The sequence below is a fragment of the Grammomys surdaster genome, unplaced genomic scaffold, assembly GCF_004785775.1.
Source record: "Grammomys surdaster isolate TR1022 unplaced genomic scaffold, NIH_TR_1.0 919, whole genome shotgun sequence".
NCBI lineage: Eukaryota > Metazoa > Chordata > Mammalia > Rodentia > Muridae > Grammomys > Grammomys surdaster.
The window spans coordinates 118,249-129,056 of record NW_021605338.1 but is presented as its reverse complement, the minus strand read 5'-3'; the positions used below and the strand labels follow the sequence as shown (position 1 = coordinate 129,056).

At 44.7% G+C, this 10,808-nt stretch overlaps 1 protein-coding gene across 2 annotated transcripts in view; it reads left to right on the top strand.

Annotated features, from left to right (window-relative positions):
• Positions 1–10,658: 10,658 nt before the first annotated feature.
• The window catches only part of Kat6a (lysine acetyltransferase 6A), an 84,145-nt gene continuing 83,995 nt past the window's right edge, over positions 10,659–10,808 (top strand). Inside the window, exon 1 of one of the 2 annotated variants that reach the window (XM_028782876.1) lies at positions 10,659–10,784. The gene's annotated coding sequence lies outside the window, so the exon portion shown is untranslated. The remainder of the gene's footprint in view (positions 10,785–10,808) is intronic. The other variant, XM_028782878.1, reaches the window with a different exon arrangement.

The following is a 10,808-nucleotide window of genomic DNA, read 5'->3' as shown; positions in this document are numbered from 1 at the left end:
CACACACGCACACACACGCACACACACGCACACACACGCACACACACACACTGACAAATCCTCAGAAGCCAAACAGAGAAGCAGATTGGCCTTTTGGGCAGACTTATGGACACAAGGAAGCTGGATCAAAGAGAAGAGATTAAACATGTCTCCCAGCTGCAGCCCTGGAATGTTATGTTATGGAAGTGTGAGCAGAGAGATGCGTGAACCCATGATAAGATATAACCTCGGCTAACTCAGTCTGTGGTTTGATAAAGAATGGTCTTCCCTTCACTGCCTTGCAGAGGGCAAGCCAAGCCTTCTCTGGATGTGTGGGATGCCAGCCAGAGCCTCTGCATTCTTAACATGTGGGTCTCTATTAAGAAATTACCAGGGAAGCCGGGAGTCAGAGCACATGGTAGAAAGGAAAAAAAGACAACAAAACTGCAGACACTACACCCATCGAAGGTCCAGTGATTACAGGAATCAATAAAAGCTTTAAAACAATAGGGATGGATGTGTTTAGGAAAATAGACACAAAGGCAGAGAAAAATACATAGGTAATTTCTCAAAATGAATTGGATTTATTTTTGCCATCAACTTACAATGGGACAGCTTAAAATATGAGCAAGATTAAGGTGTAACAGCTTGCTAGAAAACATAAAAGTCTTACTGTCCTATTGTGAGAAAATGCCATGACCAAAAGCAACTTGGGGAGAAAAGACTTCATATCAACTTCTTTGATTTTTATTTATTATACTTCCAAGAACCTGGAGGCAGGAGCTGATACAGAGATCATGGATGGGTGATGCGTACTGGCTTGTTTCCTATGGCTTGCTTACCCTGCTTTCTTATAGAACCCAGACCCCTTATCCCAGAGGTAGCATCACCACAATGAGCTGGCCACTCCCACTTCAAATCACTCAAGAAAATGGACCACACTGGCTTGCATACAGGCCAATCTGGTGGGGCATTCTCTGTCTCTGTCTCTCTCTTTTGAATTTTTGAGACAGAGTTTCTCTACATAGCCCCACGATCCTGGACTCATGTAGAGACCAGGCTGACTGAACTCACAGAGATTCTCCTGCCTCTGCTTCCCATGTGCAGGGATTAAAGGCATGTACCACTGTGCCCAGCCAAGGTGAGGGCATTTTCTCAATTGAGGTTCCCTCTTCCAAAACAACTCTGAGTATATATAAAATGTATCCACAGAGAAAAAGAAATATAAGACATTATCTCTGAATTTTCCTAAAACAGATAAACTATAGCAAGCACAAAATTGGAGGAAACTTCCTGGATGTTTCTATTTCACTTATGAACTCATGTGGGGGTGGATACGAGGAAAAACTCACAAGTAAAACTTTTAAAAGTTAAAAGACAAGAAAGGAAAACATAAAAATCAGCCAGAACTCAAACTGTTTGAGCTCCCCGAGAGTATCTACTGAGAGTAACTTCCAGCACTTCCCAGAGACGCCAGATCCGCAGATATGCAAGCCCTTCAGACTTTTGTGCTTTGTTGGTATGTTACCTGCCTATCGTGCCTCCTGGAGAGGTCCCTTCCGAGTCTTTGTAGAAGTTACTGTGATAGAAATGGTATGTAATTACCCCATCGTATCATTTAGGCAATAGCGATGATGTCTGTAGTCTGTGAATGTTCGGGTAGCAGCAATTTCCCCCGTGTTTTTGACCCATGTTTAGTTGAGTCTCTAGAGGGAGGGCTCTGTCTGCACCAGTGCAAAGGGATGTGGGAAAGCAGAAGTTATAGGGGAGGGAACTTAAAAAAGGCAAAGAATTAAAGCAGACAAACTTTGCCAAAGAGAGCCTAGAACCAATATGAAGAACAATAAAGTGTATAGGAAACGAACAAGCAGAAGGAGAATTTGTCATCAGCACAACTGCGAAAAAGTTCCAGACGGACACACAGAAATGCACATTGGAGGAAAGAACAGCATAAAGGCTTAGGATGTTGGTAAGTGTGGTCCAGTATAGACTGTACAGAACAATACAGGGACTGTAAAGTCTTATACACCAATATGTATGTGCAACTGATATTCACGACAATAATAAACTCAAGTTTGTGATGTGGGGGCTGTCGACAGAAAATGGTTTAAAAAAAAAAAAGATACAGAAAACTGTTTGTTCTGAGTCAAATAGGAATGACCATGGGGCCCGAAAATGGAGTCATGTTACCCTGAACGATATGTTCTACTGTGGAAGAGGACATTAGAACGTCATAAATTAATATGTATGTCCAATTCATTGATGTGGCTGGCTAAAAGAATTCTGGGAGATCTCTTTTGTGGGTTTCAGATGACACAGCCTTCAGCTTTAGAGTTGGTAGGGGAGTAGAGACCTGTTATAAGCTTACTGATACAATCTGAGAAAATTCCCCAATAGAATTAGACCAGATACAAAATTTAAGGTAATCAGCTATTCAAGGGCTTAAGATAGTTGAAGATAATTTTGCCCAGTGACGTTCCGTCTCTCTATGATCACCAGAGACTTAGGTAGCTAATGTCTAGTAGTCTCCAGGAGCTTTAAGGAGGTTACAGCAGGAACCAGAGAAATGAGAAGGGACCGTCAGTGGGTGGGTGGGGGCAATAGAAAAAGGAAGAGCACAATGGTGGGGAGTGGTGAGGGAGGCTTTAATTAGGGAGGAAGTGGGAGATTGATATGGAAAAGTGCTATGTCAAGCATAGCTCCAGGGGACAGACATGACAGGAGCATTGTGGGGATGAAGAAAGACACAGACACACAGAAAATCCTGGGTCAAGTGGTCTGGGCTCTTGGCTGGGGAACCTTCAGCACTCCAGAGCTCAGTTTGTTTACTATACAAAGTTTTATGCAGAGAGGTTATTACATATAGATGAATGAGGCAAGGTTTATGGTGTAGATCTGGACCAAGGAGACAGGTTTAGCTTATCTTGGTAGACGCAGCTCTGTAGGAGTCTCTGAAGGAGCTGTCTTCAGGCCACACATGCCCAGTGGGGGAAAGCTGTGGTGGTGGATTCCTACATACACTATCAACACCCGTACCAGAGGAAGGCTTTGCTGTTCCCCCATCAGCCTGAGGCTGTGGGGTCCTTGTCAAAACCATGCTAGTGTAGGCAGCACGCTCAGATCTTCGCTCACTCAGAGTTTCCTCTGCTCCCTACAGAAGGAGTGAGGAGGGAAAGCTATCAGTAAGGCTGTCTGAAAAAGTCACAAGGGACATGTTATAATCCACTTTCAGTTACACATAATAGCTATATAGTGTGTGTGTGTGTACGTGTACTGTATCATCTTAGTCAGGGTTTGCATTACTGCAACAGAACACCATGACCAAAAAGTAAGTTGGGGAGGAAAGGGTTTATTCGGCTTACACTTTCAGATCCATAGTCCATCATCGGAGGAAGTCAGGACAGGAACTCAAGCAGGGGTGGAACCTGAGGCAGGAGCTCATGCTGAGGCCACGGAGGGGTGCTGCTTACTGTCTTTCTTCCTATGGCTTGCTTGGCCTGCTTTCTTATAGAACCCAGGACCACCAGCCCAGAGACGGCACCACCCTCCATGAGCTGGGCCCTCCCCACACTGATCACGATTGGAGAAAATGCCTTACAGCTGGATCTCATGGAGGTATTTTCTCAACTGAGGCTTCTTCCTCTCTGATGACTCTAACTTGTGTCAAGTTGACACATAAAACCAGCCAGTACATACATACAAGACACACATTACAAATATACACAAATATAGTTTAAATAAAAATTTCTAATCTGGGCTGGCAATGCTTCACGCCAAGAACCATAAACTATCTAATACTAGATATGAAAAGCCCCTTTTTGAGTTGTTGGTAAGGGCTGTACAACAGGTTCCTAAAACATGTACCTATTGCTGTTGCCCTTGCCTGCCTCCCAGAGGTTGAAGATAAATCCTTATTGCTATAGGGACTATGCACTTTGGACACAGGACCTGCATGATCGGAGCACAATCAGAGCACGATCTGACCCAAAGCCTTCTCCCTATGTACTTCATGGTACCAGAAGGTACCGTGTAAGCATCCAAGGGAGAGATGGAACCAATAGTCCTGTGGGGCTATTAGGCCTATAAACTACAACAGTGTCCTGCATGGCATTATATACCTACAGATGCAACAAGTGGCATTCACACCTTTGTGGTAACCCACAGCTTTTAAAAGATCAAGTCAACAAGAGGGTACTGGAAACCTAGCCAACAAATCAAGGGCTAGGGAAGTCATGGGGCTTAAAGGAGAACCTACCAGGGCTCATAGATTTTAATGTATGATCCACAGCTGCTGGCACTATTTAGGAAGGATTAGGAGGTGTGGTTTTGTTGGAGGATGTGTGTCACTGGGATTGGGCTTTGACGTTTCAAGAGCAGAAAGGGTGGAACGATTTTAAGAGCTAGGATGACAGGAAGTTTGTGGTGTCTCTAAGTTTGACCAGTTTCTATATTACATGTAAATGTACCGAATGTGAGAGTGTGTCTCCTGGGAATGTCTGAGAAGCTACAACCGGAAGTCTCATCAACATGGCTGCTTCAGTGTGATCTGAGCAAGGCTGGCACCAATAGACATGCTCACATGGAAGGGCAAAATCAACCGTATGGGATCCTAACCAGAGACAAAAGACGACAGCGACCAAGGAATGCTAACAGAGGGAGAAACAGCCTTCCCAGGGGAGAGCTCCCAGATGGGTTGTCCCATTTATTTATTTATTTATTTATTTATTTATTTATTTATTTATTTATTTATTTGTGTTTCTGCTTGTATGAATGTATGTCATGTGTGTTCAACTCATTCAGAGTCCAGAAGAGCATGTTGGATCCCCTGGCATTGGAGTTATAGGCAGTCATCAACCACATGACAAAGGCTGGGAATTGACAAGGACTGGGGGAGATCAAGTCCTCGGGAAGAGCAAGAAGTGATCTTAAACTGCTGAGCCATCGTTTCAGTTTCCGTAAGTAAAAATACTGTAGTGGACTCAGAAGAAGTCAAGGTAGAACAAATGACACAAAATGGACGAATCGGAATAAAACAAAACACAAATATGCCAAGTGTAAGTCTAAATTTTACCCGTTGCTATATTACATGTAAACGTACTAAAAATCCAGTGGAGACAGGGTCATGTTAGCCTCTCTGACTTTTGAACGGACCTGGAGTTCATAAAGCATGCTCATCAAGAACAGCTGAAAAGCAGGCACTGCTAGAGCATGTTATTGAAGGTGTGCAGAACTCCTGGGGGGCCTGGATGACTCAGAAGGACTGGGTGCCACCCCACCGGCAGAAGGGCAGAATGGAATGTTGATGGACAAAGGCTAATTACCTTGTCTTGAGCTAGCTTTAGCTGGGGACAGCCATTCCTTGCCTAGAGCGTCCTGTGACTAACAGATCAAAATCTTTTGAAATCTCAACTTAGCAGAATACTAGCATCCGTTAACCTAAAAGCTAAGAAGGTCATCAGATCAGATCGCATCTGAGGGCTTTGGAAAAGCTTCTCCCACCTTGCCCTAACTACTTCTCTCAAGAACCCATCGATGTATTTAGACCTGCCTTGATTTATAACTTTCCTTGTCCTGTAACACTATAAAACTGCCTTCGAGTTTGGAGCATGGAATTTGGGGTAATCTAAGTCTGTGTTCCCAGGCTGTAGTCTCTCAGAATAGCTCCAGAATAAACTTATTTTTTATTCCTTTTAAGATGAGAGCTGTGCTCTTTTTATTGACAATTGTGGAGCCACCAAATGGGCCTTAGAGATCCATCCAGCGTTCTCTTGCATGAGTCATCTGGGTGGCAGCCAGGTACCTGCATGGACTGATGGAGTCCAGGCCAGGCCACCTGTTACTTCCTGAGGTGGATTGTAGGGGAGTCCTTTCCTGGGCTCTGGACCTCCCACGGCTTGGTAGCTGGTTCATTTGTTTATTCTGAGCTGCCTAATTAAGGATCCTAACTTGATAGCTACCTATTTGGTCTGTTTTCAAGTATTTCATTGAAGGCATCTGTTTTGTTTGCTTTGAAAGAATTTCAAGGTCTAGACATTTAGTTCGGTTTTGTTTGTTTGATTTTGGATCTCTAAAGGCAATTTGATTTTTGCTTTTTGAAACTTTGAAGGCATTTTGGTTTCTGTTTGTCTTTGAAATATTTTGACCTAGCATTTGGCCTTTGTCTCCTGACACCCCTCTTCAAATGCCTAATTCTCCTTTTCCCTGATGCTTCTCCGGTGACACTGCCACACCTGTAGCTCAGGAATTTTGAGTGCTTGTTCCTAAAGACACCAGAGTCACTTATTCTCTCTCACCCAAAAAGTGTCAGGGAAAACACCCCACAGTGCACTGGCCTTGGGCCTAATAGAGAACCCAAACACACCTCACTCCTGGGTCAGAAGAAACTTTTTTGGCTCTCCTGGGGAGACAGGTAAGGGACTGACTGGTCATCTGGTGTCTCGAACCCACTTACATTCATGTAAACAAGATAACCCCAAGGACCAGATGGGAGAAGAAAGATGGTGATTTTAGGCTCAGAGCTGAGAAAGCCAATCCCTAAAGTATCACCCAGAACAACCCAAAACAGATTTTACCCCTAGCTAGCACAGACAAGCAATATTTCAGGAATACATATATTACATACATACATACACACACACACAGAGAGAGAGAGAGAGAGAGAGAGAGAGAGAGAGAGAGAGAGAGAGAGAGAGAGACAGATTTCTAAAAAGGAGGGAATGTTCAGAGTTACACTGCCGCCGATTCAAGACCACAGGTTTCAACTTAAAGGGAGTAAGAGTTAATTCTGGAGCCATTCTGAGTGGCTATGGTCTAGAAATACAGATTTACATGAACCCAAATTTCTCATTCCAACGTGGAAACAGTTTGGCGGAGTTTTATAGTTTTACAGAACAAAGAAAGTCATAAAATCAAGACAAGTCTTAAAATACACTGATGGGTCTATCACAGAGACAGTTACAGCAAGATGGGGAGAAGCTTTCCATAGGTCTGAGATGCTCTCTGGTGACACTCTCAGCTTTTGGGCTGATGGCAGCTAGTAGCTCTGTTATTAAATAAGTTTTTTTTAACCTATTATTAACAGGATATTAGTGCTGACACAGAGGTAGGCAAGGAATGGCTGTCCCAGGGCTCCAGCAGCTCTGGTTTAGGTAGTTGGTCTCTTTCCTGTAACACAATTTTCTGTTCACCCAGGATCACATTTTGTGCGTGTGTGGATTGCAAGTTGTTTATTAAATATTCTAAGGTCTCTCCTAGCTAGGAAGGCTCATTCATAGGATCTGATGTAGACGAGGCTTAGCGGGCAGGGCTGCAGTCTTCAGGATAGATGACTAGCTGGTAAAGCCGTTGAGGAACTCCAGACCGTATCAAGACTATTAGCCATCACGATCCAGATACGAATTATGTTTCTTGTACCCTCTTTATCTGACATGGCATTTACATATGACAGGTGGCAGGGCTACTAGATCTCAGCTTAAGTCATCAAGAACACAGTGTGGTCTAGTGGAGTGAAGGCAGCAGATGACAGACACAGACACATGTACCTGAAATACCAAACATCTGCAGAATTTAAAATTAGGTTGACTGTGTCTTTCCCTCTTTTTATGGTTATTTGTACTCTATGTGCTAGCTCATTTGTGTTTAAATACTTGAACTTTGGAAGGAGTCACTGTAGTATTGTTCTCCTTTTTAACTAATAAGCTACAAATGCTGTTCAATTAATTTTTAAATCCTGGCTAATTGTTTTGTAGGACATTTTAAATACAAGAAACATCAGCACTTAAGGTATAAAACATCAATAACGTAATTAGAGATTGATGGTTTTTGCATAATTTGGACAGAAAGGGTTGACACAAATCTTTGGATATCTCTAGCTAGAGTAAGTGGAGTTCAAATTTAATTGAAAAATACTAGAGTTTTTTTTTTAATACACACACATATATGTATACAACACATATATAGATACAAAGTAGAGATATTAAATATCACAATTTTAAGATCTAATTACAAACCTTGCCTTTATAGATAGTCAGCCATTATATTAACTATGCGAAACAATTATTTTTGGAGAGTTATACCTATTTAGAATATTCCTACTAAATTAAATAGTGATTGTGAAAGTTGCTTTAATGGACAAATCTTTAAGTCTGTTCATCCAATTTGGTCTACTAGGTAAACAAGTAGCGTATCTTGTAAAGAACTTTTAACTATGGTACTAAGATTAGAATCACAGAGTCTTCATCTAAGGATAAAGAAAACCAGATGCTTGCATCAACTAAAAGGGGAAAAGGGCTATCACATCAAAAACTCCATTCTGACTGAAAGATCAGGACTGTGGCCATGTATTCCTAACTCGTTCTTAGGATAGGAAACCCAAGGCTGTCAACTTTCTCACCGTCTGGGAGCACACTCACGAGGGACTCAAAAATGTTGGATGATGTTTGTTTAACACCACTGACAATTGAGTACCCCCAGTAACTCAACATCTCTCTCACTTTTTGTTTCTTAAATACTCTGTAATTAGATTTTTAAAATTGTCCATGATATTTAACATTCCACCTGGTGAATTTCTAGGTGATAAAATACTACTAATGTTACTCTCAATGAAGTTACAAATGAAGAAATTATGTCCCAGGCCATAGTCACTCCGAATGGACCCAGAATAAACTCTCCGATTCCCTTTAAGATGAGGGCTGTGGTTTTTTTTTGATTGACAGAGGAAATAATCTTCAGCTGTCCGAATTGTCTCAAAGATCAACAAATAAAACAAAAAACCCCAGCAGAATCCAAGAGTTATGCTAACTCTGTCCTCTTGGACTGTAGGTGTACCTTCCAAAACTTATAAAGAACTCTGAGTATGCCTTTCAGTAACATATATCTAAAACAAACAGACCAACGGGTACACGCGAGTGTGTGTGCGTGTGCGTGTGTCCATTCTTGGAGCCCAGAGGATGATAACCGGTGTCTTGCTCTATCATTTTCTACCATATTCCCTTGAGATGGTGTGCCCACTGAATCTTGATCTTGGTGATCCTTCTGTCTTCAAATTTTCCTTCTAATAGTAATGGAACGTAAACCTGGGGTTTGTAAAGAAGTGGTTTCCGGTGATCCAATAAACCTTTCCCCACCTGCTTGTCATCGATGTCAGAATAGGGCACGGCAGCCCCTTCACGTTTGTTTAATTACTAATAGTTTCAACAGTCTATTGTGCATACACAGATCTGAAAGCAGAGAATGAGGTTTTGAGACGGGACAAGGGGTGAGGTGTAAACTTATTTCTCAGCAGCTTATAAACGCTTACTCACTATAAGCGCTGTTTTGAGCTTTGCCCTTGACATCATGTTGGTTAGACTCTGGGATGCCAAATGACACTGTGGAAGAACATTTACCTGGGAATATATTAAAAGCATTAGGACTACACCTTAACTGCAAAATGAATAAAGAAAAAAAACCCCAAAACACAGCAGAGTTCAGAAAAGAAAGTAATATCAAAGTTACGGCAGCGACTAGCAGGTGGTCTTTTTTTTGGGGGGGGGGGCAAAGCTGTGATAAAATGAGGTCTCAGGGTAACAGTCTAGGAAGGGCACCCAAAGCAAATACAAGGGTAGCAGCAATACAAGTCTCAAACTGTTGAGCATTAACGTGGCTTTCCAGTGAAGGAGTGTGTGAGAGTGTGACTCAATCTCAAGAGTTTCTAGTGGATCAAAGACAAAGAAACAGATAGCCAGTAGCAGAGAGACTTGCCCCAGTCAAGTGTCTCTGCCGTTCAGCCATCAATCTGCAACAGGGCAGGAAAGAAAAAGACCCAGGTTCCACAAACAACCGTGTCATAATAGCTATGTGACCTTGTCCAAGTCTTAAGACACCGAGCTGGGGGGGGGTGCTGTTTCGTATAAACACGTTTCCAAGGTTTAGCAACTTGAGGACAGGGGGATCAGAGAGTGTGTGCCTGGATGGGCATCCTGCTAGCTGACAGGGTGTCCAACTTTGTGCCCTCTCCCCTTTCTAGCCAGACTCTATTCTTTGAACCACGGGGATGAGCGGTTTGAGTGCAGAGTGAGCAGAAAGGCGAAGGCAAGAAGAAGGAACTCCTACCACCCGCGTTCCCCCGCCCAGCCACGGAGCTCCCGGAGCCGCCTTGGGGAGGAGGGGGGGAGCCCCGCAGCACGGAGACAGACGCGGGGCGTGCACGCCCGGGCGCAAAGCAGCGCCTGGGAACCGGACGGACGCTGCGCGCGGGGCGCTCCGAGCTTACAAGCTACGGGTATCGGCGTCGCGCCTAAGCCGCCCCACCCAAGCGCCCGCCCCAAATTTCCCGGGCTGGGTAATCCGGGTGCACCTTCCGATCGTGGCCCCGCCATCCGCCCGATCTCAGCGAGCGCGTGAGAAAGGAGGAGGGACGCCCCCAGCTGTTGGCCTCCAGCCCGGCCAACTCCCGCTTCCACCCGGGCTTCGGCCTTTTGTACCCGCCCCCCGTGACCCGCCCAGCGGCTCCCCCCCCCCAAAGCCCCCGTCGCCCCGCCCTCCGGCCCTTCCCGGCGACGAGCCTGCTCTTCCAGCTACCGGCTGCCCTCCTTCCGCGCTCCTCTGCTCCTCCCCTCCCTCCCTCCCGCCCGCGCAGGCTGTTCCCGCTCCCTCCCCAGGCAGCCGTTCCCTCGCGACGCTCCCCTCCCCCCGCGGCTGTTCCGCCGCCTGGCCTCCCCTCCCCCCAGTCGGAGCTCACTGTCTCCAAGATGGCGGCCGTGTCAGTTTGGGGCATCTCCGCGGTCCGGCCCGGGCCCCCGGGATCTCGGCTGTCTTCCCCCCAGGTAAGTAGCCGAGGGGCAGCCCCC